Source organism: Sturnira hondurensis, unplaced genomic scaffold (assembly GCF_014824575.4).
Source record: "Sturnira hondurensis isolate 20B ecotype Veracruz unplaced genomic scaffold, ASM1482457v3 Scaffold0013931, whole genome shotgun sequence".
NCBI classification, from domain to species: Eukaryota; Metazoa; Chordata; class Mammalia; order Chiroptera; family Phyllostomidae; genus Sturnira; species Sturnira hondurensis.
The window spans coordinates 4,632,198-4,659,894 of NW_028086562.1; the positions used below are offsets into that span (position 1 = coordinate 4,632,198).

At 63.6% G+C, this 27,697-nt stretch overlaps 2 long non-coding RNA genes across 2 annotated transcripts; one reads left to right on the top strand and one right to left on the bottom strand.

Moving 5' to 3' along the window:
- Positions 1-5,782: 5,782 nt before the first annotated feature.
- LOC118998227 (uncharacterized) lies at positions 5,783-27,495 on the bottom strand. Its single transcript, XR_005068830.1, has 3 exons — positions 26,901-27,495; positions 7,005-7,010; positions 5,783-5,793 (listed from the first exon to the last, which is right to left on the bottom strand). It is a non-coding gene; the product is annotated as an uncharacterized LOC118998227 (long non-coding RNA).
- Positions 13,350-15,112, top strand: LOC118998225 (uncharacterized). The gene is made up of 3 exons (XR_005068829.1): positions 13,350-13,713; positions 14,074-14,276; positions 14,794-15,112. It is a non-coding gene; the product is annotated as an uncharacterized LOC118998225 (long non-coding RNA).
- Positions 27,496-27,697: the final 202 nt, after the last annotated feature.

The window sequence follows — 27,697 nt, forward strand, 5'->3', positions numbered from 1 at the left end:
CTGTAGGGGCAGGTGGGGATAGGCCCCTCCCTGGACAGCCCGAGTCAGCCGTGCAGGTGGGGGCAAGACCCAGGGGTGGGCCCCGGAGGGGACAGATTTGGGGAGCCAGGAGGCCCTCAGCATCCAGCCAGGGGTCCTGGGAGGCACACTGAGTGCACAGGTGTTGCCAGAAGGTGGGGTACAAAAGCAGATCCCCCCCACCAGGGTGGTTCAGGGGGTTGGGTGTCTTCCTGAAAAGCAAAAGGTGGACAGTTCGATTCCCAGTCAGGGCATGTGCCTGGGTTGAGCGTTCGGCCCCTGGTCTGAGGATGTTTCTCTCCCTCTTTGTCTCCCTTCCTTGCCGGCTCTCTAAAAATAAATAAATAAACAAAATCTTAAAAAAAAAAAAAAAAAAGCAGGTGCTGCTGGCCCATCCTGAGCACAGCTGAGCTGGACCGGGCCTCCAAACCACTGCAAGGACCCTTCCGAGGTCGTGCCGGGATGCCCCGGGCCTGGGCCCTTCCTTAGGCTCTGGGGGCCAGGAGGTGGGCCAGGAGCCCTGGAACAGGGCTGTGAGCAGAGCTGAAGGCCAAGGCTCACCCCTGTGGCCTGCTTCCCTCCTCTCACCTCTCCCCTGACCTTCGGTGGGCCCAGGGGGAACTCTGCAGACTCGGGGGGCCTGATGGGGGCAGCTGCCTCCCCCCAGCCCCGAGGCTGGAGGGGCTTCCCAGAGACTGGGCAAAGACTGGTCCAGAGCCCACGTGGCCAGCAGGCAGCCCCTTTTGCCCTGGGGAGGGCAGAGCTTTTGTGTGAACCCCCTGGAGGGTGGGAGGTGTGTCTGCTCCCCATCTCCCTCAGGCCCTCTGTGGGGAGCTTGGGAGACGGGAATGTGGGCTCGGGCCCCCTGACTGCAGAGCCCACCGAGCCCAGAGAGCCACACCTGCCCTTGCCGACCTGCCCTCTGTCCTGGTGTCCCTGGCCTTTCGACCACCAGCTTTCCCAGGCTCCCCCGGCACTCGGCCTTTGCTTCCTTCCTTCTCCTTTTCATAAAAAGTTTTTTACTGATTGATTTTAGAGGGATTGAGAGAGAGGGGAAGAGAGAACCATTGATGTGTTGTTCCCCTTACTCATGCACTCAGTCACTTGATTCTTGATGTGCCCTGACCTGGGACCCGCGGCCTTGGCCCACCCGACGATGGCTGGTCCTTGTTTCTAACTGTCCACCGGCTGAGCCAGTTGGGAACTTGGCCCCCGCCTGGGGCTCTCACCGTGGTGGGACTGTGCCCCAGGACCCCAGGTCTCACCAGCAGGCCCAGCACGGAGGGCTGGGCGGAGCCAGCCTGAGGGGCTGGTGGACCTTCTGTGGGCTTCTTTCTACTTTTTCTGGCCCTAACAGGGAGGCCTGGGCCCTGAGCAGGTGGGAGATGCTGGGCTGGGCTGCCCAGGTCCTGGGGACAGGTCAGGCCCTGTGTCCTACTGGCCAGCACTAAGTGGCTCCAGCCGGATGCCAGGGCTCCCGGACTTCCCCTGCCGAAAGTCTGGCCCCTTCCTGCCCAACCTCCCTTGCCCTGCAGGGCCCACACCTGCCCAGCCTAGCCTTGGGTCTGGCCCTCTTAGGTGGGGCCAGTCCCAGTGACTCAGGAGAAAACAGAGCCCAGGGTGGGGCGGTTCTGGCCGATGCTGGGACAGCAATCTGGGCACCTTTGCTCACCACACAAATGGCACAGCCAGCAGGACACAGCCACCACCTGCTGAGGGGACAGGACGCTCGGCCCCTCCTGCCCCTCCCACAGCCAAAGCTGGGTTTCCCAGTGTTACTGTGACCCCGAGAACTCTCTCCACGGGTGTACCCCAAACCTAGCACTCAAAAAGGGAGGTTCCCCTGGCCTCCAGCCCCTCCCCAGGAGCACGGCCTGAAGGGAAGGCCCCGTGTTTCAGGGGCTGGAGGGAAGGCAGGGGACTCCGGGCAGAAGGGGGCTGGGAGTCAGGGCTCTGTGCCAAAGAGGTTGGTTTTGGGGTCGCAGTGATGGTGAACCTTGTGGGGGTGGGGGTGCCCGGAGCCCCCTCTGGATGGGGTGGAGGCCTGGAGGTCTGGCCTGAGACCCCGCGGGGGGACGTGGGGGCCTGGGCAGAGAGCAACAGAGTTGGGCTAAATGGCTGGAAATGGGGGCCTCAGAGGGTCTGCCCTGAGCCGGGGCTGCAGGCCTCTCCCAGCGAGTCCCTGCTGGGTTCTGACGGGCGGACGTCAGCTGAGGCCCGGGTCTGACTTCCAGGACACTGGGGAGTGGGTTGCTGGCTGGACGTCCCTCATCCTCAACACTTGCGTGTTTGTCCTGCGAACAATGACATCCCCCTCTCCAAAGCAACACGCAGCCCCCAACACTGGCAGCCCTGTCGCCCACCCCCATGGCCGCCGGTCTGGCCCCAGACCCAGCCAACCAGTTGTCCCAACAGCTTCCTTTGCTGCAGGCATCCAGCGGGGACCACAAGCTGCCCTGGACCCAGTGTCCCCAGGATGCCCCCGGGCCTGGCTCTGACTGCCCAGCCTCTGACCCCTTTGCCGGTTCCAGCCGCCTGCACAGAGCCCCTCCCCAAGGGTCCAGTTTGTCCTCCTGTGCTCCGGCGGCTGTGTGGTCCCAGCTGCAAAGCCACGGGAGTGGCACTTGTTTTCAGGCTGGTGGCCGTCGAATGGCGGTTCCTGCCTCATGGGCCAGGAAGAGCCACGTCCTCTCACCACGTGCTCACCTCACACCTCCCCGAGGCCCCACGTGTGCTCCTGTTCTGTTCACTGCCAGGGTCTGTTAGCAGGTCTGACGTGGGCGTCGTGCGGGGCCTCCAGGCTGGCCCTGTGGCTCCCCATGTCTCCAGCCTCCTCTGGCGTCCCTACACGTTCTGGATGAAAGACTCTCCCCCAGGGCACCCTGCCCGTCCCCTAGCTCGGTTTTTCCCATCAGCCCCAACTCCTTTCAGTGGACAATGAATTGAGAAGCCACGACCCGGGGTCGCTGGTGGGCAGAGCTCCACACCTGCACAGCCACGTCTGTCCCTCCGGATGGAGGGCCGTCCACGTGCTCACACCAACACCCACCCAGGATTGCGTGGCCACACTCAGCCCTGCCTGTCCCGTCTTCCCCAGTGAGCAGCTGTCTCCCATGGTCTCAGCACCCTGGGGGCCCCGCCCGTCAGCCCATCACTGCCTGTTCCCAGCACGCTTTTCATTCATAAAGAATACGGGTTGTACCCTGTCGTGTGTGGCTCAGTGGGCTGGGCATCATCCCGCAAAGTGAAAATTCGCCGGTTCGATTCCTGGTCAGGGCACATGCCTGGGTTGCAGGTTTCAACCCCAGTCAGGGCGCAAGAAAGGCAGTTTCTCTCCCTCTCTTCCCCTCTCTCTGAAAATAAATGAATAAATAAAGTGTTTTTTACAAAAGAATATGGGGCCCTGGCTGGTATGGCTCAGTGGATTGAGTGCCAGCCTGCGAACCGAAGGGTCGCCGGTTTGATTCCCAGTCGGGGCACATGCCTGAGTTGCAGGCCAGGTCCCCATGAGGGGAGTGTGCAAGAGACAACTACACATGAATGTTTCTCTCCAGCTCTTTCTCCTTCCCTTCCCCTCTCTAAAAATAAATCATTTTAAAAAATAAATAAATAAATAAATTTTAAAAAAGAATATGGGTTATTCTTTGGATTTTATGATGTGTGGTATTTGTCAACTTTCAAAAATTAGCCATTTATTTCTATTTCTTTTCGGATTCCAAATAAATATCACACTTCATCCCAATTTTTCATTTTTCAGTTTGCATTTTTCTTAAACCAGGCCCTCAGCTCTAGGACCTCAAACCTCACCGGCCGAGGGCAGGGACTGTCTCCTCTGCTCACCAGACAGATCCCAGTTTGGGGGCAGGATGCCGACTCGTCTCCCCACCCCACCCATTTCTCAGACCCCTCTGGCCTGGAGTCACGAGGCCTGAGGGGACCTGCCCTCTGCCCCCCTTTCCCAGGAGCACCGCCCTTCCCAGACCCGTGTCTCCGCCCTCCCTCAGCTCCCTGCACAGCACCCCCAGGCCAGCGCTTGGGGGTCAGTGTTGGAGGGCCAGGGGAGGGCCAGAGGGGTGGGGGCCCGACAGCAGGAACATGGCTGCCAGTTTGCCCGTGGGGAGGCCAAATGACCGCAAAACGTCCAACGTGAGGACTTTTAACCAGGGCCCCCTGCCGACCCTCTCCTGCAGGTGGGGCAGTCCAGGCTCCGGCAGTCCCCTCATAGGGGTGCACAGTGGGCACATGCATGTCCTCCCCACCGCCTCGTCCAGCGACACTACCGGCAGGGGTGACTTGGGGTGACTTGGGCTCCTGGGGCAGCTGGGCCTGCAGACACCACCCTGAGGGCCCAGTGGCAGCTGTTGGGATTTGCGTCCCAAATCAGCCCTTCCGTGTGTTAGCATCTGCTTTGAGTGAATGTTCTCAGATTCAGGGCAGAGGGGGCGCTCCCAGGGATGGTGCCCCAGCCCCCAGACAGTCTGGGGCAGGTGGGGGGCCTGGTCTCCTGGGGAAAGGCCGCCCTCCCCGCTCTGCGTGGAAGCCAAGCGGGGTGGGGGGCAGGTGCTGCCAGGGCTCAGAGGGCCTGTTGGGGTTCCCCAGCTCTGCCCTCAGGCCTTGCACTCTCCTCTGTGTCTGGCTCAGCTGCAGCGGCCACTCTGCTTTGTGGACTCTCCCCTCTGACCCCTGACCTGCCCTCTGCAGCCACAGCCTTGGTCAGAGCCCCCTCCAGGCCTCCCAGAGCCCCCGCAGTGACGCTGGCAGCCGGCAGGCCCAGCGCAAGCCGGGGGCTCCCACCTGCTTTTCGTCCAACAAAACCCAGCTGGCCCCAACTTTGCCCACCATCCTGGGTGGGACCAGCGGTGGTAGGAGAGGGCAAAGGCCGAAGAGGCCAGTTGCACCCTGACCGCTCCACCTGGCTCCACCTGACCCTCACCTGGCCTTGCCCCTGCCCCAGCCACACCTTCTAGGGCTTCCCCGGCCGGTGGACAAACTGCCTCCTTTCTGGAAGGTTTCCCACTGGTTAACCCCAACCCCCTGGAGCACCCCCGCCCCCCATCAGGCTGCAGGCCCAGGAGCTCCCAATGCCCCGGGGCTGGCGAGGTGCTGGATCAGGAAATCTCCTTGGAGGTCAGGAGAGAGAGGAGGTCAGATGAGGTCAGCAGGTTAGATGGGGTCAGCGAGGTCACTGAGGAGGTCACTCTGGATGGTGCAGCCCCTGCTCCAGCCCTTCTCTGGGGCCCCACCAGGGGACGCCCCTCCGGTCCTGTGTGGCCCTCGGCTATTTCTGCCCTCTGGTCCCTGCAGGGGCCTGTCCTGTGTAGTCTCTCTGGGGCTCCAGCCAGGGAGGGACTGGATGGACAGGGCCCCATCCTGGGCCAGGAGAGGGGGGTGGTCTGGGGAGAGCCTGAGAAGGATGCAGGGTCAGGCTGGGGGTGACCTCCGGGGAGGAGGGAGAGCACAGGGGTGCTGTGGGGCGGGGCGCTTCCCGACTGGCTGGGCGCCCTCTGGGGAGCAGCAACTGTGAGTGGGGAGGGTCCTGGCCCCGTGAGGAACTCTGCCCAGGGCTGCCTGTCTGAGCTCAGTGGGCAAATGCCATGCCCTTGAATTTTGGGCCACAAGGGGCACAGAGAGGAAGCTGCTCGGGGCGTTGGAGCGGGAGCCAGAGCCAGCTCCGGGGCCCGGGGACCGAGGGGCAGAGGCTCTGGGTTCTCTGCTTCCGTGGAGGGTGGGCCATGGACCCACCCCAGCATCTGCCACAGGAGCTTTGAGAGGCCTCTGGGGGTCAGTGGCCCCTTTAGGAAATCGTTCTAGAACCAGCCTCCAGTTGGGCCTCCTTTCCCATTCAGCCTGAGTGGTCTTATAGAGGACAAATGTGTGGAACCTTCCAGAAGCCCTCATTTCCCAGGCAGGGAGGCAGCTCCGGCCTGGCGCTGGGGGCCACTGTGTGGGGCGGGTGCCACGGGCACAGGTGCTTCGGGAAACCCCCGAGAGGCCGTCTGCCTGATGCAACCCGGGCACCAGGACCCAGGCATCAGCTGGGCTGTTGCCACTGCAGGGAGGAAACTGCAGCCCCTCGTGCTGGGCGCGCCCGCCCCGGAGAGGCCTGCGCCCGCCTGGGGCCCCGGGCTGGCCCGGCTCCTTCTACACCTCGAGGTCCCTGGGTGGCTGAGCTGTCCAGGCCCGAGACCAGCTGCCTCTCTGAGCCTCCTCCCACGGAGGCGGCAAGTTAATGAGGCCGCTGGGCCCTGCTTGTCCCCGCCACCTGGGTAATTGGTCTCCAAAGGCAGAAAAGAGCCTCCAAGATGCCTGGAGCCGCCACGGGGGATGGGGCTAGAGAAAATTACCATCTCCTTTTTCCACTCACTGGGGCATAATCGTGCAGAGGCTGCCCACCTGACACAGAGCACTTGTTTTTCAGCAGCACCTGAGGGAGTTCGGGGGAGGGGCCAGGGGAGGGGACCCAGGAAGGGCCCGGTGGCCCACGGCACCTGGGAGCGTGTTTTGCAGGGTTTTTTGAAACTTGAGGCGAATACACGGAACACAAAGTTAACCGTTTTAAAGGGAACAGCTCAGGGGCACCTGGTGCGTCCCTAGGCTGCACAATGGTCATCTGGGTCTGGTTCCAGGACTCGTCTCCTGCCCCAGCCCCGGGACAGCCACTAGGTCCCCACCCCTACTCCGAAACCACCTCCTGCCTCTGTCTTCATGGCCACTTCCGTCCACAGACCCCATGCTCCCCGCACCCCCCTGCTGCTGACCATGGGAGCCCTGCCTGCACCCTGCCCTTTTGGTCCGAGAATGGGCACCATCCAGGCCTGGACCCCCACAGAGGACAGCAGAGGGCTGGGCAAGGAGAAAGGAAGGAGAAGCCCACCAGGGCCAAGGTCAGGGGCTGCAGGTGGACAAGGAGGTGGGGGCAGAGGTCAAGGACTGCAGGGCGCCCTGGCAGCGAGGCTTCGCAGCAGCGGGGCTATTCCCACTGCCACCCCAGCCTTGGACACACCGGGGGCTGGGGTGCCCGAGGGGCCATGACTCTGTACAGGTCAGCAGAGTGGGCCCGTCGGGTGTGGGGAACGCTGAGGCAGGTGGGCAGGCGGGGGGGAAACCGAGGTTGAAGCTTTGGGCAACAGTGACTGACCTGCTGGCCAGACGTCAGCGGGGACAGAGCAGGGGCCTTTGGCCCAGGGGCGGGCCAGAGGGTCTGCAAGGCCACCCAGCCCCAGCCTGAGGGGTCAGCCACTGACCGGAGGGCCAGCACCTGTGAGACTCCCCAGTTTCAGAGCTGACTGACAGAAGCCTGAGCTTCTGCAGCGTCCTGCAGCAGCCCACGTGCCTGGTCACCCTCACTGGACACTTGTGAGGGGCACCAAAGCCAGGTCCCCAAAGTATGGGACCGAAGTCAAACGCGATCGATTGGTTGGTGTTTTTAAAAAGAGGCTGAGAGGCCTGTTGAGAAGGATCAAGATTTTGCTGAGCCCCCTCCCTGGTGGGTGAGATTTTGCATAAAACTAAAGCTGAGTGTGGGAGGGGGGTGTTGGGGGTCTGGGGGCACAATGCTGTCACATGCCTGTGCGTGGGCACCCACAAGCTCCTGGCCTGTAGGGGCTTCCTCCCAGGATCTAGCATCACTGGGTGGGCAGGGTGGGCCGGGGGTATTTGGAGAAGGGAGAGCCCTGCAGGGGGGCCTGCAACATTCCTCGGCAGAGCTGGCTCCCGTGGTGGGGGGTGGGGAACAGGAAGGAGGAGGTGACCCAGAGGCCAGGCCAGTAGGAGGCCAGGAGGGAGCCTGAGGTCACTGTGACCTTAACCAGCCAAGCAGCAGGAGGGAGGAGCCAGGCTGTGGGCAGCCCTGCAGTTGGGGAGGCCCAGCAGGGCAGTGGCTGGAGGGTGCCTGGGGGCAAGGAGGTTTTTTTCAGAGTTGGGGGACTTCGGGGCTGGCATGGGGGTGGCAGGTGGGCACTGTGGGAGCCTGAGGCCTCCAGGAGACTCCCCTTGGCCGGGAGCATGGCAGCCACCCCCGGATGGCTCCACCGGACCACAGTGTGAGAGAGGAGGCTAGGGGCAAGGCGACTCCTGCAGCTGTGGGTGGGACCCGAGGTGGGGGAGAGCAGGCACCCCTGGGGACTTGGGACAACCTCCACAGGAAGAGAGGGTAGAGTCCACCAAACAAGGAGCGTCCTGCTGGGTCGTGTCCACGGGGCAGCCGTGGGGGTATTCAGGGGGCGGGGGCCTGTGAAGAGGCCCCGGTGGGTGCAATGACGGGGAGAGGGTGCGGGAGGGCCTGTGAGGCAGACAGTTCCTGGGGCGGCAGGCTGGGGAGAGCCGTTCTGGAAGCAGAATTTTGAGGGTGGGAGTCGGAGGAGGGAGGGGCGGGTTCAGGGAGCAGGGGCAGGTCCCTTTGAAGGACTTGTGCACAGCTCTGAGCCTGGATTCCCCAACTCCTAGGGCCTTCAAGGAGGGCAGCGGGGACTGTCGGAGGGGGAGTCCCAGGGTGGCTTGGATGACGGTGTGAGCAGATGCCCTGTCCAGCCAGACTCTCGGGTGGGCTGGGTGGCCCCCTGAGTCTGGGGGGTAGTGCGCAGCTGTTCTGGTACCCACACTGGTGCCTTGGGTAGGGCCGTCTCTTCTCACCTCGACATGGGCGTCCAGGAATGTGACCCCAGGCAGCGCCTCAGGACCCCGGCATCCCACTGGGGTGCAGGGGCCTTCACACCCCAAACTAGAGGCTCCTGAGGTCATCTGTGGCCCCACCCCATTTCTGCCGGTGCCCACGCTGCCCTGAGTCGGGGGGGGGGTCCTCCGGGTCACCTCCCACCCATTCGATCTTGTGCTGTTACCCCAGCTGCTGGGAGCCCCCTAGACCGGGGTCTGGGATCCACTCGGGTAGGTGGAGGCTGGGCGCTAGACTAACGTTATCAGGGGCCAACGCTGCAGAGCCCGAAGGGGTGGGGCCTGCGTGGCGGAGGAGTGTGGCCACACCAGCTTCTGGAACTATCCAGGCAAAGCGCAGAGCTGCCTTCCTGTTGGGACAATCAATGCTGAGCTGGGGGACAGCCCCGGGGCTGGGACCGCGCGTGGACCGCCTGTCTGGAGCAGCTGTCCGCAGTCAACCGGGACGGGGCGGTGGCCCAAGGCAGGGGCAGGCTTTTGAGCAGGAAACGCCTGGACCCTCTGAACCACCACACAAGCGGAGTGGCTGTCGGAGTCGGCATCGTCCACTGTCGCCGGGCAACGCCATGTCCCAGGGGAGGCCCACCATGGATCACCCTGGCTATGTCCCCGCAAACCCGCTGGAGTCGAGAGCACCGCAAGGGGAACTGCATTAGACACACCTGCCCTGCGATCGGCCGGCGGAGCCCGGCCTCCCGTGCACGTGCTCACAGCAGCTGGTCAGCCTGCGGCTGGGTGGTGGCCTGAGTCCCATCTCGAGTCCTCGCTGCCCCTCCTCACCAGAAGCAGGACACACAGGCGGGCGTTTTGTGGACGGGATGTGAAGACACAAGACATGACACCCAAACCACGCTGGGCACACGGTCCTGGCAGAGTGTCGGTGCCGAGCCGGGCCTGGTGCGGCAGACGGCATGGGCTCTCGCCCTGCCCAGCACCAGGGAGGGGTCAGACTCCCAGCACGGCTTCCACGGACCTCGAGTCACACCATTGTGAAGTGGAAAAATCGTGAGGAACCACGGGAGACAGTCTGTGTTTGACGTTCAGACAACAGATTCCCTCTGAGTTTGGGTCTTTCAAGGAAAAAGTCGGTCCCAGGACTTTCCACACCTTGTCCCGGCTGCAGCCGGGCGAGAGGCGCCCCAGGCAGTGGGTCCAGCTGCCTGGGAGCTGGGGGGCAGCAGAAGGCAGCAGAAGGCGCTGTGGTCTGCACTGAAAGGCCCACCAGGGCCTCAGCGCTGACTTGGGCTGAATCCTGAGCCACATGTGCGTGAGAGGGGAGCAGCGGGCTGCCTTTGCTGCGCCCCTCCCCACCCCCGAGCCTCTGTGGGCAGGAAGCAGACCTTCCCCACGAAGGTGGTCCTGGGCCAGACGCCCAGGGACCCCACACCACTTACACTTCGACATACACACACACTCCTTGTCCGCCTCCCTGGGAGCTCCCCCAGCCTGCCCCCTGCTCCCAGGGGGCGCAGCTCACTCTGAGGCTGTGCTCCCGGGCAGGGGTCCTGGGGGCAGCACATCTGTCTTATTAGGCGGGGTCCCTGCCCAAGCACACCTGCAGGCCTGTCCAAGAGGTGAGGCGTGGCCCTCCTTCCACAGACCCCTGGACGCAGGCGGGCACAGGGCACCACAGCCTCCTCGCAGGGCCCGGAGTGCCGAGGACACCACCCCCTTCCGGCCTTACTGACCATCCTTACTGAGCCTCAGTTTCCCCATCTGCACCCGCCCCTCTCTGCCCCTCTCCTCTGCCTTTTGTCTTTTCGATATAACAAGGCAGCAGGCAGCCAGGGGCCCGGCTGCGCCTGCTTCTGATGACCAGACACGGGGCCCAGCCCTTTCTCAGTGCAGAGCGCCCCAGCTCTAAGCAGCTCCTGCCGCCTCAGGCCCCACCAGCTCGAGGGCTGCCCTGACCCTGGGACTCGGGGTGCCCTGCTGAACTCCGGGAGCAGCCCGGGGCATCCAGCCATCTGTCCGAGACCACCCGCCCTGGCTGACCCGAGACACCTGTGAGACCAGGGGGCAGTGAGCGGGCTCCCGACCCACCGGGCTGCCCCTCGACCCCCCAGAGCGGGGCTGTCCAAAGACCCAGGCGCCCAAAGTCCGGCCACAGCCCTGCGGGCCCGGTCCACTGTCTCCCACTCTGGGGACTTGAATGCCTTCGCCTGACAGAGGGTCCTTCAGAACNGCAGCTCCTGCCGCCTCAGGCCCCACCAGCTCGAGGGCTGCCCTGACCCTGGGACTCGGGGTGCCCTGCTGAACTCCGGGAGCAGCCCGGGGCATCCAGCCATCTGTCCGAGACCACCCGCCCTGGCTGACCCTCGACCCCCCAGAGCGGGGCTGTCCAAAGACCCAGGCGCCCAAAGTCCAGCCACAGCCCTGCGGGCCCGGTCCACTGTCTCCCACTCTGGGGACTTGAATGCCTTCGCCTGACAGAGGGTCCTTCAGAACCTCAAGGCCTCCCAACCATCACCTACGTCACCTGGGTCACCTATAACGCAAACAGCGTTTCCGCTGCAATCATCAGTGGGGTGATGCAAGCCCCAGGAAGGGAGGGTTCTTTAAATTGTGCAAGTTCAAACCCAGCTTTCTGGAAAATTCACTTCACTCCACAGGCCGGGAGGCTCGGGCTGGCCCACAGGCGGGGGGCTGTCCCTCAAGGAGGGGCCGCCCTTGGTGCACACAGCTGTGGCCAGGGCTGCTACAGGTCTGCAAGGCTCACAGAGCCCTCCCCTGCTTCCTCTGCCCCTCAGGGGTTCCTGCCCACCAGCCCAGAGGGTGCAGAAGGCTCTGGAAGGTAGTCAGTGAGGGCTTCCTGCTGGAGTCGGCCTGGGGTGGGGGAGAGCCGGCTGCACCCGCCCGTTCCTGGGGAAGGTGGGAGACAGAGGGAGCTGGTGGCTGGCAGCTGGCGGAGCCGGGGTTGAGGGCAGGTCAGGACAGCCCCAGCCGTGGTGAGGCCCAGGAAGGCGGGGTCGCTGCCTTTGCTCCTTTGCTCGGGCCTGCCCTCCCCTCCCAGGGCCCAGGAAGAGCAGCAGACAGGAAGGCTGGAGGTGCCCACATCCGGGAGCCCAGGATGGGGCCGAGCCCTGCAGGCTGTGCCCTGGCCCCCCTCCCCAAGCGGCACCTGAGAGTGTGCACGCAGGCACGCAGGCACCATGCAGGGGCTGAGCCTGCAAAGTGTGAGGGTCCCAGGGAGGGCCACAGGAAGGGGCTGGCCGAGGGCCTGGACCGCAGGGAGTCGGGTCTGGGCGCTGGCCCCTCTGAGAGGGTCGGGGGACCTCAGGAGAGCCCTGTCAGAGTTCCTGAGCTCCCTCTCCCTGGGATGCTTCAGGTGGCTGCCTTTCCCTGCCGACTCCTGTGATGGAAGACCTGACCCCTTCTCCAGGCTCAGGACATTTGAACCCGGCCCAGTGGCTGTGCCACCAGGTGGGAGTGGGAGGGCCCTCCCTGCCCCAGGTCCCAGGTGCACCTGTGCACAGCAGGTGGCAGAGGCCCGAGAAGGACCCGGGGCTCTGGACGCTGGGGAGCCCCTGTCGGTGAGGGGGGAGGAAGGGGGAAGTCGGGGGGGCAGCGAGCCCCTTTCGTTTCCAGCCTCCGCCCTTTTCCGAGGGCCCTCTCTGAGGATGTCTTTGGGCTCAGGACGAGAAGTCCCCAGATGGAGCCTGCCCTGCTCCCGCACCCCTGCATTCACAGGTGCAGGGGAAAGGGCAGAGGGTTGGGGAGGGGCCGTGGAGCCCCCCCGCCCATCCCCCTCCCCTGCAGGACGGCCCCGCCCCTCCAAGCCACCTCCCTCAGCACCTTTGTCTCCTGTGCACCTGGCGGAGTTTCGAGTTTCCTTATGCAAAGCTGGGTTCCCCACCCACCGCACCCACCGCACCCTCCTCACCCTCCCTGACAGGTGAGGGTGAGGCGGTCCCCAGACTGAGGCCTCCACAGAGCCCCTGCCGACCAGCATTGTTAGCTGGAGAATCAAGGAAGGGGCGGGGCTGGGGTCGTGGACAGGTGCTCGGGCTGGGGGTGGGGGCAGGTGTGAGTGCTCAGAAGGATCGGGCTGCCGCCCCGCCAGAGCCACAAAGCCCTGTGGCCTAGTGCCCAGGGCGAATGGGCCACCTGGCCGGGGTTCCAGCTTCCTGCCCCCTCCTGGGATGGGGCGAAAGGGTTAAGCCTGCTTTGCCCCACCTTTGTTTGCATACCCGCACCTGTACTCGAATTAACCCGGAGCAAAGGGAGATTGCTGGAGTCCCACCAGGAAGACCTGCCCTCCGTCTGCCCCACGCCCTTTGCACCAGCAGGGACCCCCCCCCAACACCTGCAGCAAAAGACAGGGTCTGCTCACACCAGAGAAGCTTAAGGCTCTGTGTTTGGATCCCACCTGCCGGGATGTTTTAGGGTGTTTACCCAGGAAGCAGGAGGCCTCCGCTCTGTGCTCCCCGAGCTGCTGCCCACGCCAGCCCCTCTCCTGGGCTGCGGTCCTGCTCCAGGTGGCCACAGCGGCCCTCCACCTGCCAGCCCGGCCCCCCCTCCCAGGATGGACCCCAGCACCTCCTCCCCAGGGCAAGGGGCCCCCACAGTCCTCCACTCACAGTCCCCCAAATACTTGTGTTTGGCCTCTGCTCAGCCCCAGCCCTCTGAGGCCACCTCCCCCACCCTTTCATCCCCCACCCACGAGTCTCAGAGCTCTGCCTTGCCCCCATGGGCTTGCCCTCCCCAGGGCACCCAGCTGGGTGGGGAGGGTGGTGTGGACGTCGGCTGCAATGTGGACACCCGCCCTTCTACTGTAAGAGGCGTGCCCCTCAGGCTCCTACCCCACTTCTGCCCGAGCTCCAAGGGGGCATCGCAGGCTCCTCCTTTAGGCTCAGGTGCCAACCATCACCGTGGGGGCTGCGGGCCACAATGACATACACCCAAGGCCCCCCTTTCTGACGGAAGACAGATGTGCTTCCGATGACAGCTCATGGCCCACACAGGACACGGGAGGACGTGGAAGGCTCTGGACCCCTCGCGTGGTACAGCCATGTTGGCCAAAGTGTGAGAGGCCTGCCTTCCCTGGAGACTGATCCTGCCTGCCGGGCCCCACATGGTGACGTCCTGGGGGGCATGGGCGTGGACAGGAAGAAAGAAACGCTTTCATGGAGAGGAAGTGCCCCCCTGTTCTGGGGCTTGCTGTGGGATGGGGGTGCAGAAGGCTGCGGGGTCCTGTGGGGGCACAGCCACGCTGGGGCCCTGGAAGCGGAGGGAGAGGCAGGCACCCAAAATCTGCCGTGCTGTCCACTGTGGGCTTGTTTCTTAGGAGGGAGAGAAACCTTCTAAGTCTTCCTGACCACTGGCTTCTCACACGCGCCAGCAAAGATGTCCACGTGAATCGAATCTTTTTCTAACTTTTCTCAGGAAAACGGAGCTGAGGATCCACATTCTGGCACAGTTCCCCTCCCCAGACCAGCTGCCCACCTGGGCAGGCCCCAGAAAGCTCGGTGCTTGTCAAACAGACTGCAAGGGAACCTGGATCTGGCCTGCGCCAAACCCTCTTGTGGACAGATAGACACCATGGAGGTCCCTGGAGCTCCTGTGCGGGCCCGACGCACCTTGGGCAGGTGGGGGGGAAGAGGTCCCCGCTCTGTCCCTGGCGGCGTGGTTTCTGCCAGAGGGACAGGTGAGGGGGGTTAACCATGAGGGGAGGAAGTGAAACATTAAACTCGAGACTGTCTGCTGGCCGCCTCCCACCGGCCTGGGAACCACAGGGCGTCCAAAGCAAACCTCCCCCACACTGGGCCCTGGGCGCTTGGCGCTTGGGTCTGTGAGGCCTGGCGGGGGTGAGGGCCACCGTGTGCCCTAGCTCCCAGCTGCACCCGCAGGCCTTGTGGCAGACAACTCCGCCCACACTGACCCCACATGGGAAGGACACCAGGCCCAGGCTGCCCACTGGGGCCCTGGGATGAGACCGGGGCCCCACCTCATCACCCTGTTGGACCATGTGCGTCTTCTGGGTGCTTCTTCTATAAGAGGCATTTTGGCTCAATTTTCCTTCATACAAATGTGGGCACACAGACCCTGCTGAGTGACGTGGCCACCTGGCCACCCAGAGACACAGTCCTTTCCCTTCCTGGGCAGCGTCCCTGCAAATGAGACCCCAGGCACTGGTCCGTCTCCCTCCGCAACTCAACCGACTGAGGGTCAGAAACAGCATTTTTGAATTCACACCCCCGGATTCACAACGATAGGCCCACGACACCGCATTTGCCGCGTGGCTGCTCGCATTGCAGACGTGAAACCCGCAGACGCACAGGGCCGCCTGCATTCATGGAGGAAAGTGCGTCCATCGGTGGGTGGACTGCCGCTCGGACGACGGTGCCCGAGGGTCAGGGTGCGGTCTCCTAGCTGGATTTGCACTGGTGGTTCTGCCGGCATGCGTGTCAGATGCGCCTGCCACTTCTCAGCGGCACCTGCCGCCCCCAAGTCCCTGCACCCTTCCCTCCGTGGGGCTGCGCCTAACGCCCCGTGATGCATAAACCATGTCCCCCAAACTCCCAAGTGATGCCCTGATCCAGTGCCTCACTTGCGACAGGGCCTTGAAAGGGCAACCGAGTGAAAATGAGGCCAGGAAGTGGGGCCTCGTCCAGTCTGACTGTCCTCCTAGGAACGGGAGGGCCGGGCCCAGACCCCCCGAGAGAAGGCCGCAGGGAGGGCGCCCCAGAGCGCCCGGCACTGCCAGCGCCCGGCTCTCGGGCGCTCGGACGTCCAGCCCCCGGGATCTGGAGGAAATAAATCCCTGGTGTCCGCAACTGCCCCCATGTCACCCCCTCTGGCCTTTCACCTGCGAGCTCCTCACGGAAACAAGGGACCTGGGGGTCTGCTTTCCGGAAGTTTCTGACTCCAGCCGAGGGGAGCTGCCCACCTTCCCCGAGGGCCCTGCCCCATCAGGGCCTCTGCTGCTTGTGAGACACGTCCCGAGGGCCACCTCCTGAGTGCCACCTCCCCTCCAGGGGGGCCAGGTGCCTGCTGTCCAGGGCCCCCAGCTGCCCCTGGGGGTGGCGACCCTGGGGGTGCAGAAGGAGGCTCTGCCTGCTCCCCTGGCCCCACCCTGCCCCCCCTCGGCCTGGGCTGTCCCCCGAGAGGCCCGCCTCCGGGCACCCACACGGGACCGTCCCTGCATCTGTGACCACTGCTTCCCTGAGAAATAGGGACTCGGCCCACAAATAGCCCTCACCCGCCTTAACACCCAGCTTCCTGTCTGTTCCCAACAATTTATAAGAGTTCTCAACACAAATGGACTTTAAGTCCTTGTCATCGGCACCAAAACATTTTCTCAGTTCAGCGCGTTTCCCACAGACTCGGCACATGGAATCGTTTCCTACCTTGAAGTTTTGACTTTGAGGCAGCTGATGTGACTGCAAGGAGACATGGAATTCTGTATCCACATATGAAATATATGTGACATGTACGTGTGTATAAAATACAAAATTCCTGTGCTTTTCCAGACTGTGCAAGGAGAAAAGTTTTTAAAACACCTTATGATTAATGTCCTCGAAGAGGTAGGAAAAAACATTGTGACCACAGACAAAGTTGAGAAGTCAATATTCAGAGAACAAAAGTGACTTGGAAATGCCGGTGGCAGGCACAGTGACAAGCTCTGTGGAGGAAGAGGTGGGAGCCAGAGTCGGGGCCCTCCTTGGAAGCAGATCGCAGGACCAGGAAGAGGAAGCAGGGAAGGTCGAGAGAGGCGGGCCTGAGGTCCAAGACCCCAGGGACGTTGACCGCAGACCGAGGGAACCGAGGGAGGGAACCGACACAAAAACTAATGATCGAGAAAATGTCCTGGAACTCAAGGGCAGGAAGGTCTGGACTGAAAAAGCCGCTGGGAGCCTAGCAAAGGGGGTGCGCGTGACCCACACGCAGGGCGCTTTCACCAACGATCAGAACACGGCACAAAAAGAAGGCCCTAGAAACTTCCAGAAGAAAAGCGAGCATGCCAGAGAACAGAAGGGACAGTGCCCTCGCAGGACCCACAGCCTCGGGGGCTGGGAGACACTGGGACGAGGCTCGGGATTCGAGGGAGTGTGGCGGCCAGGCTTGCGTCTGCAGCCCACGCTGGCCCCTCGGGGAGGGTGGAGGGAAGGCGCTGAGGCCACAGGTCTGCCACCTGCCCTTTCTCGGGAAGCTGCAGAGAACATGCCCCCTAAGAAGAAGAGGAAGCTGAGGAAGAGGAAGGATGGGTCTGGGGAGCTCCAGGGTGAAGTCCAGGATGGTCTGGGGTCCAGCCCTCGGCACCCCCCAGGATCAGGGCGGTGCCGGCTCCCGCGGGGCGACCCCAGGCACCCCCTGTCTTTCCGGCTGTGCCGCCGGTGAGTCTGGGGATGATTCAGTTATGAGCTGAGAGAAGACAGAAAGCGGATCATCAACCCCAGGGAAAACACGCGTGTGCAGTGGGGACGGTGACTGCAGCACACCACCAGCCGGGTGTGATCTCGCACGCAGAGCCAATGGGAGTCACCGTGCAACCCTGTGGGGACACGGGGGCCCGCGCATGTGTGAGGAAGCGAGCGCCCGCCATGTCCTCGGGGGCACCCGGTGACCCCTGACTCAGACACACAGGAAGTTGCTCCCGGGTGGCATGGCATGGCGCCGTGAGTTTGGCCAGCAGCACTAGGGTTGTCCCCACAGACGGGGGAGGGCGGCGCTTGGGGTAGGTGGGGGCTGCCCCGGTGAGAGGCTGTCTGTCCTGGAGACAGACGCCTGGGTCTGAAACCGCACGCAGGAGCAACTGACTAAGCGTGAAGTCAAAAGCTCACTGGGTGTGGCCTTCATCCTCTCGGGCCCCGGGTCACTTCAGTCGTCAGCCAGTGCTGGGCCACAAACGTCTGTCCCCTGGCTGTCTAGGGCAGGTTGTCGCTCACCTCTCCTGGCCTGGTCACCATCCCCACCTGCTCCTTCCTGCTGTGACAGCATCTGTGTTCCTGGGATCGCCCACCGTGGAACCCCACCCCCACCCAGGTCCACCCTCCCGGCCTGGCAGGTCTCCACAGCGACACACCCACGTGGCGATACCAGACCATGTGCCCGGGGGCTCAGGCCCCCGTCCTGTTTCTTCTGTGCTCCCACATCCCCCGTGACACCCCAGACTCCTGGGTTTGGGCAGGATTGAATTCTGGCCGTGAGGACGAAAGCTGTTCCTGCTCTAGCCAGAGAGGACTCCCTTGCACACTCACAGGGCGTCCATGGCACACCCGTGTCTTGCCACACAGAATACATTTCTTGGCAAGAGCTTCCTGGCATCGCCATGTCCAGGAAACGTAAACCAAGGCCGCCAGCCGGAGCCTGTCCCCTTCTTCCTGGGCCCGGGGCTGGCTGTGCCTTCCCACCCTGCTGGGTCACAGTTACAGCCGGGGAGCAGTTTAGGGCCTTTGCAATGGTCCTTCCCACAGAAAGCTCAAAACACCCGAACATGCCATGGAGGGCCAAGTCCCCAACTTCTCCAGGAGCCGTGGGTCCCCTAGTGCTTTCATATCCAGAGGCCACAAGCTGTGGGACCTTCCGTGGCCGGCTGGCCGGCCTGCCCAGCCCAGCTTTCCCTGCCATTTCAAACACCCCCAACTGTGTGCTCTACCCCCAACAGAGGGCAGAGCCCCGGCTTCTGTGACTCCCCGCAAGGGACCCTGGGGCCTGACCGGCCGAGCCCCTGTGCTTCCTGCTGGGGGCCGATGCCCCAGTGCCGCCAGAGCCCCAGCCTGGGGCAGACAAGGGCGGGTTAGACCGCAGCTTGGATAGAAAAGCTTCAGGAGTGGGGGGTGGAGGCACCCGCAGTCCCCACAATACAAACTCCTCCTGAGGCTTCCCCTCGGCCTCAGTCCTACCTGGTCCCGGGGAGACGGTGCCGGCTGCAGCCACGGCCGAGAGGCCCCCAGGCGGCGTTATCGGCCTGGCCAGCCGCGGAAGGCGGTGGAACCCTTTGCCTGGTACGACGGCCTCTGCAGCACAGCCCAGGAATTCCGTGTTGAATAATTTTTAACTTCTGCTGTGAGAGGAAACCAGGTTTGTGTCTCGTGTCCGTCTGCACAGGGGTGCCCAGGACTTGCTGTTCAGAGTCAGCACGTCAGTAATAATGAGGAAAGCTGCCTCGGAGGGAGAAGGGAGGCAAGCACAGAAAAAGGAACCGGGCGCACTCCCTGCTGGAGTGTGGACGGCGGCCTCAGGTGGGGCCCCCGTTCCCCCACACGGCTCTGCATGCCGCTCCCCACTCCCACGGGTTCTCATCCCAGCTCTGGCCATGACCTCGAGGCTAGTCAGGGCAGAGGCCACATGGAGCTCCCGTGGTCCTGTGGCCACGACGGGGGAGGGGACAGCCTGGCCCGCCAGCCCTGCCCTGGGTGACCGTCACACCGTGCGCTGGGATGGGCCATGCCCAGACCCAGGTTTCCTTTAAAAAGACCTCGACCTGGCTGGTGTGGCTCAGTGGATTGAGCGCGGGCCTTCGAACCAAACAACCGTGGTTCGATTCCCAGTCAGGGCACATGCCTGGGTTGCAGGCCAGTTCCCAGCAGGGGACACACAAAGGCAACCGTACATTGGTATTTCTCTCCTTCTCTCCTTCCCTTCCCCTCTAAAGATAAATAAATAAAATCTTTTAAAAATGTTTTTTAAAAAAAGACCTCGAGTTTCTCGAGCTCTGTGTTCAGGCATGACCTCCGCTCATGGAGCCACATGGGAGGGCACTGGGCCCCCACACGAGCGGCGTCATCCCTGCAGAGGACAGGACCCAGCGGTCAGCCCAGCTGGGCCCCCATGGCCGGAGGCTCGGCACCAGGGAGGGAGCAGGGGTGGCTGGCGCGTGATGTCACAGAGAGGTGTCTGAGAAAGGGGGCAACCCCAGCAAGGCCAGGACCCGACTGTTGAGCATCAGCAGCCCCCGCCCCACAGGCCGTCTGCACTGGGACCCTCGGCCGCGAACCTGCAAGGCCCAGGGGCTCCTCTTCTTGGACATTCTCGTCCGTAGCCTTTGCGCACCTCCTCACCTGTGCACTGAGCACCAGGCATCTGGCCCGACTGGACAGCCTCCCAGCCCCCGCCATGTTCCCCTCCGGCACTTCCCTGCCCAGACACACGGGGGCCTCCCGAGGCTCCTGGAGCAGGAGGGCCTGTGGCCGTGCCCTCGTGGTGACCACAGGGGTTTAGGTGTAGCTGGCGACTCCGTGGGCTGGACATGCTCACGCCGTCTGCAGGCAAGAGGTCCGGGCACACAGGGGCAGGCAGCATTGCAGAGAACAAACCGGTCCCTGTGGGCTGCGGGCATTGTGTGAGTGGGCAGGGCTGACCGCCACCTGCCCTGAGACTCCTTGGCTCTCGGAGAGACGCTTCTTCACAGGCAGGCCCACTGGGAGGCTGCCCCCGGGAAAGCCCTGGATGTCCAGAACCACAGACACACACGCTAGAGCAGGAGGAGGTCGCGTTTATTCAGGTGTCGGCACAGCTCTGGTGCCAGCACCCCTCTGTCAGAAACAGGCAAGAAGCACAGACGGAACCGGGGCATTTAGGGGTGTACTCCTCCTGCCACCCCACACTAGCAGCCCTTCGGGGGTGCTGCTGATGCCGCATCAACGGGCAAGACTGCCCAGGCAGCAGAGGAGCCGAGGGACCCCCACCAGCCGACCGGGTCTGTGAGCTCCGACCAGGCCAGGAGCGGGTTGGTACCGAGACCAAGGTGGCAAAGGGTGCCATCCAGGGCTTGTGAGATAAGGTGACTTCAGTCTGGGGGTGACCAGTGGACAAAGAAAAGGTGGGGTGGGGTTCTCGGGGAAGCATGCCTGGCATGGGAACAGCCCGGGGGGAAATGGACAGAGGGGAAGTGGCTGAGAGCCAGGGCAGGTGTGGGCATCTGTTGGGGACCAGTGTGTCCAGGGGCCGGGGGGGCCGGTGGTGGTACAGGGCCAGAGTGAGCAGGGTCCTGCTGGCCGGCCAGGGCAAAGGGTCGAACTGTGGGGAGACCACACACGTGCAGGGGTTTGCAAGGATGAAAGGCCACGTCCCTGGCAGGACTGAAGGCAGTGGCCGAAGGCTCGGAGGACACATGCTACCCAGAGGCAGATCTGAAGATGGGGGACCAGCAGGCCCGGGGCGCGAGGGTCCAAGGGAGGCCACAGTGCTGGAGCCACAAGGCATCCCTAGACAGCTGAGGGGTCAAGGTGCTGTCCGTCCCCGGAGGAAGTACCAGGTCAGAGGCCAGCGATCTGACCGGGCCTGTCCTGGGGGTGTGCCCCGGTCAGTCTGCACCTGGTGACCGTCTGCCATGCCCAGAGCCCTGTCCTACACCCTGGGGACCACCTGCTCTGCCTGCAGGGCCATCTCGTGTCCAGAGTGGAAAAGGCAGCGTGACAGTGAGGCTTTCTGCCCACGGGGAGGTCCAGGAACACAGGTGGATGGCGGCAGGGGGGGCACTGTCGGGCCTCAGAGCAGGGCAGCTGAGGGGTGTGTGCATGTGTGTGATTGTGCATGCCTAGGAGTCCACACGTGTGTTCACATGTGCACATGTCGGTGTGGTTGGGTGCACGTGCATTTGTGAGAGCACATGTGTGAATGTGTGTGTGCACGTGTGTGGTACGCACACCTCTATGTATGTGATTATGTGCATGCACATGCATGTGGCCACTGCCTGTGTGCAAGTGTGCATGTGCACGTGTGGTTATGTGTGTGCTTGTGCATGAGCATTCTCCACACACACCCCCGCCAGGGAGGTGACCGAGGGCCAGGTCCAGCACTGGCCCCTGGTCGCTGAGGACACAGTCCACCCCTTGGCTGGGCAGTGGGAGCTGGCCCGCCCTGGCCACCCACCGGTCACTCACCAGACAGCCGCTGTGGAGAGGGAGTGGGTGGGGATGACCCCAGCACGGACGCTCCTCTAACACCACCACCACCGCACTTGGGGGCGTCGCCTTGCAAAGTTTCTGCCTCAACAGAGCAAACGTAACATAAATAATGTTGGTCAGAAGCCAGTGCAGCTCTGTCCACTTGAGACAACATTGTGAGTACCCCCCTTGTCGCGATGACTTCTCACAGACAGCCATGTGGCCTGCTTACGCTGACTTCCCAGACCAGCCCCGGGGAGGTGGTTGGCTCAGCCAGGAGCAGGGAGTGAGGACCAGCCCCCAAGCTCCGCAGGCAGACGTGTCCTCATCCCCCTGGGTGCCGCCCCTGGGGACACTGGGACCCACCCGGGCCAACACTCCAGGGTGGCCGAGGGGCCCCGCTCAGAGCTGCAGGGCCTCCCTCTCTCTGCCAGCCGGCAGCGGCCTCCTGTGCAGAGGGGGCTGCTCCAGCGTCTGTGCCAGGAAGGAGGCTGTGTGCTTTGTAGCTGCCCCAGGGAGCCTGGGGTGGTGTTCTGGCAGACAGCTGACCCCTAGTGGGACCAGACCCAGCACACAGGGAGCAGAGGGAGCAGCTGGTCTTGACCAGCTGGTGGCCCTGGCTCTCAGAACCTGCGCCTGCCCAGGAGACGCCCTGGGGGGAACGAGGGGACAGGGCTGGACCCAGAACACCACCCCTGCCAGGGCCCCTGCCCCTGGGCAGCCCTGGGAGCTGTCCTCGTGGGGATGTAGGCGTGAATCCGGGGTAAGCGCTGACCAGCCCCGGGCCAGCTCTGGGGGCCCGTCCCAGCCCCGCCAGCAGCCGCCCACGGCTGTGGTCCAGGGAGGGCCCTTCCCAGCCTCTGAGCCTCTGGCTGGGTCCCCACAGCACAGCCCGTCCACGGGGAGCAAGGCCTGGGGCTGGTGCCGCCAGGAGAGGCCTGCACGTGGACACCCTTCCCACCACCACTGCTCTGAGGAGGCAGGGTGGCCACGCTGCCCCCCCGAGGCTGGGTGAGCACAGGGCCCAGAGCCACCAGCAGCCTGGGACGTCTGCTCCGCTTGGCCTGGCTGAGAGGCCACCCACTGTCTCGGGCCTTGAGGAGAGTGCCCTCGGGCGTCTTTCCAGCCCAGAGCCCCGGTACAGGAAGGCACCCCGGGCTTCTCATCCCTGTAATCGTGGCTGCCCGCCTATCACACCATCAGCACACAGAGACCGGCGTCAGGAACCGTCCTCAGCCACTGGCCCAGCTCCCCAGCTCGGGGCTCACCATGCCCTGGGTATAGGGGACAGATGTCCAGAGGCCCCTCACCCTCATCTCCTGCTGGGTGGGACATCTTTGCTCTCCATCCTCGGGAGACCTGAAGTCCTCCAGCAAATGGTCAGGGGCCTGGGGGCCCCCTCCTGGGCCCCACACCAACCCCTTCCCTGGCCAGTCACCCTGCAGTGTGCCTTCTCAGCCGTGACAAGCCTTGTGTGGCCTTTGTCCTGAAAGCCCTTAATGGCTAAATACACATCTGCCCGGAATAGGGCTTGGTTCCCAGAATCCATAGTAACTGGGTCCAAAGTGGGAGGGTCCTTTCAGCGTGCCTAGGGGCGGTGCCATGGTGCGGGGCCTGGGGTCGCACCACGTTCCAAGCCTCCCTGTGGGGTTGGAACACAGGGCTGACCAGCATGGGAGAAGGCCACCCAGGGACACCGAGCTCTCCGTGTCCTGGGTCGGTCCCCTGCTGCTGTGCGAGAGACACCCCTGGTGCAGCGCCTGAGAGCAGCAGGTGGCTGCCAGCTTCCGTGGCTGGTGGGGCACCAGGCGGCCATTGCCGTGTGGGACAGGGGCACCATCTCAGCCGGAGGGCCCCTGGGCTGCCCCCCCCGGGGTGAGAGCAGCTGCACCCCTTTTAGAAGCAACCTTGGAAGTGCAGTCTGGTCACTGTGGTCACGCATGTCCCTTCAGGGCAGTGAGTGCTGAGATGAGGACCCTGCCCTTGATGCCCAGGTCACAGCTGCCAGATCAGAGCTGAGACCCTTGGCACTGTTTTGCTTTTGTTCTTGGAAGCCATTCGTCCTGAGCGTGGGCTGGTCTGGCACTTGGCAAGGGAGGGGTCTAGAGTGGGGAAAACTGCGTGATCTGCTTTTACTTCGCTCGTCAGGAATGGGAGGCCCCGTGTGCTGGGCTCCCCCGCCCCTGGTCCCTGCGGGGCGTGCCTCTCAGCCTCTGCACCCCTGGTTTCCTGAGAGCTCCCACCCCCACTCCCGGTACCGTCAACACCGAATGTCACTAACTTGCCCCCCGCAGCTCCTCTGACGTGGCCCAAGTCCCCAGAGTGAGCCAGAGTCCGAGCTGCTTGGTATCAACTTGGCGAGGCCTCAGTGCCAGCTTCGTGGTCAGGTGTTGTTGGGAGGGCGTGTGGATGAGGCTAGCATTTAAGTCGGGGCGCTGAGTCCAGCCGGCCTGACCTCCCCTGGGGTGGGCCCCATCTGTCCGCTGGGTCCCTCCTGCCTGGTGGGCCTCAGCCTTCCCACTGGCGCTCCTGGGTCCCCAGCTTTCCAATTGCTGAGAATCCTAGTAAATCACTTCCTCCCACTTGTCCCGTTTCTGTGGAAAACCTGGTGCACTTGCCGCTCAGAGGGGTTATGGGTGGGCCTGTGGCCTTGGGGCATCCATCCTACTGCCCCAGGTCCAGCTGGTCAGAGGACCTGGGTGGGGACCCAGGAGCCAACCCAGACTGTCCTGGGGATGGAGACACGTGATGGCAGGGGGTCTGAGACAGGAGGGCCTGGGGGGTGGCCAGAGGCTGTGCCGGCCAGTTCGATGCCTCCCTGCCATGTTCTGAGGGTTTGGGAGGCCCCAGCAAGCCATGGTTTGGGGATTTTAGGTGCTCGGAGGCAAGGCCTCTCCCCGTCCCCAAGGCTGCCTCAGTGTGTTCCTCTGTGCGAGGGCCCCACGTCCACATTCTGGGGGCCTCGTTTCAGCACCTCCTCCCACTTGGGTCAGAAAGCCCGGGGCAGTGGGGGCGTGGGCAGCACCTGCACATCCCAGCCCCGCTGCTGGGTGAGGGCGCCCCCTGCAGGCGGCTAGAGAATTGCCTGCCTCTCCTCCCATCTGTGGGCCGCCGGGCACAGGCTGGGGACAACGGTCCTGGCCACTGCCCCAAAGGCAGCTGCAACCTGGTCGCCTCAGTCCACCATTGAGGTGGGGCTGTCTGCGGCTTGCTGACCACTGACCATGAACAGGAAGCTGGCTTCCCCCCACAGGCTTGGCTGCTGAAGAAGTTTCCAGCAAGGCTGACGGCACTTGGAGCCCAGGCTCTGTCCCTCCTGCGGCTGACTAGGGGCCTCTTCTCAAAATTCACCAGGTGACCCTTGGCTCCTGGGGGCTCAGGTGCCACGCCCCCCGCCAGAGGCCTGGGCACACTGCTCTGCTCTGGGGTCCTGCCAGTGACCACTGGTGAGTATGCCCCGTCATCCCCCACACTATCCCAGAAAGCAAGGACAGGGTGGGACAGGCTGGGGCACCCAGCCTGGCTTCCTCCCCAGCCTAGTGGCTTTTTCCCTCATGAAGACTGGGGGCTGAAGCCAGCCATGCAGCCCAGCCCGGGAAAGGGGCCTGGCCCAGAACGCCTGGGGCACCTGGGGGGTGGGGGCAGCCAGCCATTAAGGCTGCTCTCTGACATGGGCGACGGAGTAGCTGGTAGCCAAGCCTCCCCCAGCATCTGCCTGTGGTTGGGAAGGGCTAACCACCTCCACCCGCTCCCCAAGGGCTGAGTCCCTGCAGGGGTCGGGGTGAGGGCCCTGGGGGTTGGGTTACAAACCCCTGTGGACTGTGTCCTGTGGAGAAACCAGGGTCCTAGGCCTGCCCACATCCCCATGCGTCTCAGCTCCGGGAACAGCTTCGTGGATGGTGAAGTTCCTTCCTAGCAACACGTGGAACAAAGTGCAGGGAGTCGGTCCAGCCTGTGACAGGCAGAGGCAGGGGGTGTGGAGCTGAGCCCAGAGAGCAGAGCGGGTGCTGCCACGCAGACCGGAATCGCGGGTCGCAGGTACCCCGCAGAACACGGGGCCGGGGCTCCTCCTGATCATGCCGGTCCCCTGAGCGATCACATTCCCAGGCACAGCTTGGCTCTCAAGTGGTTTTGCCGCTGCTGCGAGAGCCACACTGTCCTGAAAACCTGCACCGTCGGCGGCCTTCTTGTCCTGGGTGTTCACACTTGAGTTTCTGATGGGTGGAGACAGGGTGTCATTCTGAGACCAGACCTGGAGACAGACAGATCAGCTCCTGCCAGAGGCCCAGGGCGGGCGTGCCGGAATCAGACCCCTGGCTCCCGACGACAGCAGCTCAGCGAACACTGCTGTCCAGAGAGAAGACAGGCGGCTCTCCCTCTGGAGGACACAACACCCTTGCTTGGGGGATAGCCCCTCCCACTTACGGGACTGGCACTCTGTGTGTGTCGAGAACTCAGGGTGTTCACACTGGGAACACATATCCTGAGACAGCATCAGAATGGGAAGAGGACCTGTAGGACTCAGCCAGGTGGCCCACACTTGCAGCTCCTCGCCCTGACCAGCTCCTGGCTGGTACCCACACGACCTCAGGGATGCTGACAGGGTCCAAACCCTGTCATGAGCACACATCTGACTCGACTCACTGAGAAGTGGTGACTTCTGCAGGACACTCAGTAGTAGGGTTTGTTTTGTTCTGTCTAGGGTGGCTCAGTGGCAGAGCCTGAGACCACACACATGCATTCTACCCGCCTCAGTGGTGGCACAAAGCCAGCCCAGGGTGCCTGCCCTCTCACCTAGTCCCGGCAGCCTTTGGGACTGAGCGGGGAGCACCCAGGAGTCCATGGGGTGAAGTCTGAGCCGGAAGAGGAGCCAGTCCCATCAGCTTCACCGGCTGACGGGAACCAAGGTCACACCTGCCTGCTCACATTCACACGGAAGTGCATACGGGAGTCCTGCAGAGCGGGTGTCAGTCGGGACATGCACTGTGTGGACGTCTTTCCTGGCCCAGGCCAAGGCCACAGATCTCTCTGCTCAGATTCCCCGGACCAGGCACTGCTCTCAAAGCACTGGCCCTGAGGCAAACCGGCTCTGCCCAATGGCACAGAGCAGCCCTGGTGACCTTTCCTGCCAGCTGTGGTCCGTGTGCCAACCTCACCACCAGGGAAGGTAGAACCATGCTGGGCACTAAACGGGCAGTTGCCAGCCTCGATCTTTTCTCTCAGAAGCTCCCTGGCACACCCCCTCCCCCCGGGGGCCAGCTTTGCATGCCCTAGAGAGAGGGGTTTGACCAGGCACGATGAAATCCTATTTAACCCTGGCCCCACAAAGGCTCCACATCACCCCAAGAGTGGCAGCCCTGGGCCGCAAGACAGCCCGAGAACAGGAATTGCCCGCAGGGAGAACCCCGCCCCTGCGGACGGACCCGGCTGGCGCACAGCGGGGCATCGGGGCCGGAGCTGGCAGGTCTGCGTTCTGCAGGAGGCGTCATTGGCGGGCGTCACCGAGGCGCTCCGCTGGGAGGCAGTCCGTCTTCGGGCTCTGCGGTACCCCTCCCTAGGCAGCGGCGTCTCTTGCCAAGTGAGCGGCACCACGGGTCCCACTTGCAGTCACTGTCTCAAGTCCCGTCAAGAGGCAGAGGCGCCCGGGGGCGCGTAGGCCAGAGGCCGGAGCTCTCCATTCCCGCTTAAGACCACTACTTGGTCTTAGACACTACCAACGCCGTCGCCCCGTGGGCGGACCTGCTGTCTGCATTTCGCAGCAGCCTCTGTCAAGCGGGAGACGGGCCGAGACAAGAGATCCGGGGCCTCCTCTCGCGAGGAGCGTCGCGCGGACAGCAGGAGGACTAAAACCAGCAGCCCGGTTTGTCCGGGAAATCGCAGCGCGACCCAGAATGCGGCCTTCGGACGCCTCTAATGGCCTGTTGCAGCTACCCTTTCCGGTCTTCTAGCAACACCCAAGATGGCCCGCGCGCGAGGAATCCTGCGCAATGTAGTCCCTCCCCTGACTCCGTAGTCCCTTCCCTGATTCCATAGTCCCTCCCCTAACGCCGTAGTCCCTCCCCTAACGCCGTAGTCCCTCCCCTAACGCCGTAGTCCCTCCCCTGACGCCGTAGTCCCTCCCCCGACTCCATAGTCCCTCCCCTAACGCCGTAGTCCCTCCCCTAACGCCGTAGTCCCTC